The sequence below is a fragment of the Cryptomeria japonica genome, chromosome 11 (assembly GCF_030272615.1).
Source record: "Cryptomeria japonica chromosome 11, Sugi_1.0, whole genome shotgun sequence".
Taxonomy (NCBI): Eukaryota; Viridiplantae; Streptophyta; class Pinopsida; order Cupressales; family Cupressaceae; genus Cryptomeria; species Cryptomeria japonica.
Genome location: NC_081415.1, coordinates 562,455,817 through 562,457,439, shown reverse-complemented (window position 1 = coordinate 562,457,439; position 1,623 = coordinate 562,455,817).

Genomic DNA, 1,623 nt, shown 5'->3' with positions numbered 1-1,623 from the left:
ATGTTGATAAATTATTTATTTTAAAATGCCATCTCTATGTGGATTGAGAATTTATGTTAAGTGCATCTTATAGCTATTAAATACTCATTTATACATAAGAAATTTAGATTTGACATTATTAAGTTTTTAACACTTTTTAAGAAAAAAAATTCTTTTATTATGAAATGGTACATAAATGCTTTGAGAATATAGGCCAATAATTTCCATGAAGCATAGTTTCTAGACATAAAAAAGAAAATTTTGATAACAATGAAAACATGTTAAGGCTTCAAACCCAATAAATATTTATATAGATGCTTATGAAATTGACCACCTTAAAATTCATCAATCACGCACATTGCTATTAGCTTGAATATCATACTTGGCAATGTCTCTATAATATATAAGGGTTGATAAACTTGTAATTAATAAAGACATTAAAAATATTAATTAAAAAATAAATTAGCCATTTTGAATGATAGTTAGATATGAATTTAAACTCAAGATATAAAGGGCAAGAATTAAAAGACTTACTCTTCACTCTAAAACATTCATTAGCTAATTTTGAATAACTTATCACTAAAACATGACAATCACCAAATTTTAGATACATAGTAGGTCCAAGTAATAGTTAGTTGCAGTTCATATGCATATAGATATATAGTTAATGTTGAAACTTGCCTTTTCTACACAACAATAATTCCATTTTTACAAAGAACAATTTTGAGGAAACCGGATTGGAAAAGATCGAAGTACTATTGGGGAGGATTGCATCATCCACTAGTGTTATTAGGGAGAAAATATTTTGGAGGGGGGGGGGGTGCAAAAGTGAGTAAAAGTCACTACAATGGTGCTATTGATTTTGAGCCCCCTAAATAAAGCCCAAATCCTCTACATACAAATAGTGACATACATGCATATTTGTTATGGTTCTTTGGACACTTCAAGATGAACAATTAATAGGATAAAATAATAGTTGAAAAATAAGGAGTAGAGAATGCTAAATGATTCTACATTTATTTATGGAGCCAAAATTTCTAAAATCCACAAAGTTTCAAGTATATTCTACTATCTTTTTGAAATAATAATTAAATTTTTACTTCTTAATTTAATGTTAGTTTTATATGCTTTTATAAATCAAAATAATTTAATACCAAAAGCTATGATTTGTTCTAATGTTTTTCTTTAGCTCCACATGCAAACTAAAAAAGTTGCATTGAGATGACCGACTTGTAAGTGTTTCTCGATCATTGGGATAATGCCCCTTATGCTTTTTCTAGTGTTCCTTCGCCTCCCTCTTCCTCCAAAGGTCACTCACATTCTCATGGGCACCATTGTGGATGAAGGCTCTCTATTTAAGGCAATTCGGAGAACCACTCCCATGCTTCTCCCCCAACAACGAGAAGGGATTGTGGTTAGTGGGGTTGGTCACAACTTGCTTTTTAACACTCTACCTCTTGATTACATGTTGGTCACAACCTACTTTTCAACATTCCATCTCTTCATTGCATGTTGGAGGAACCTCTAGGTGGACTGTTGGAGGTGCTTCTAGTAGATTTGATTCCAACAAATTCTTTTAGTTGACTCTTGCCATTTCGCCTGCACGTGCAACTGAAGAAGAAAAACAAAATATTGATGATTGGG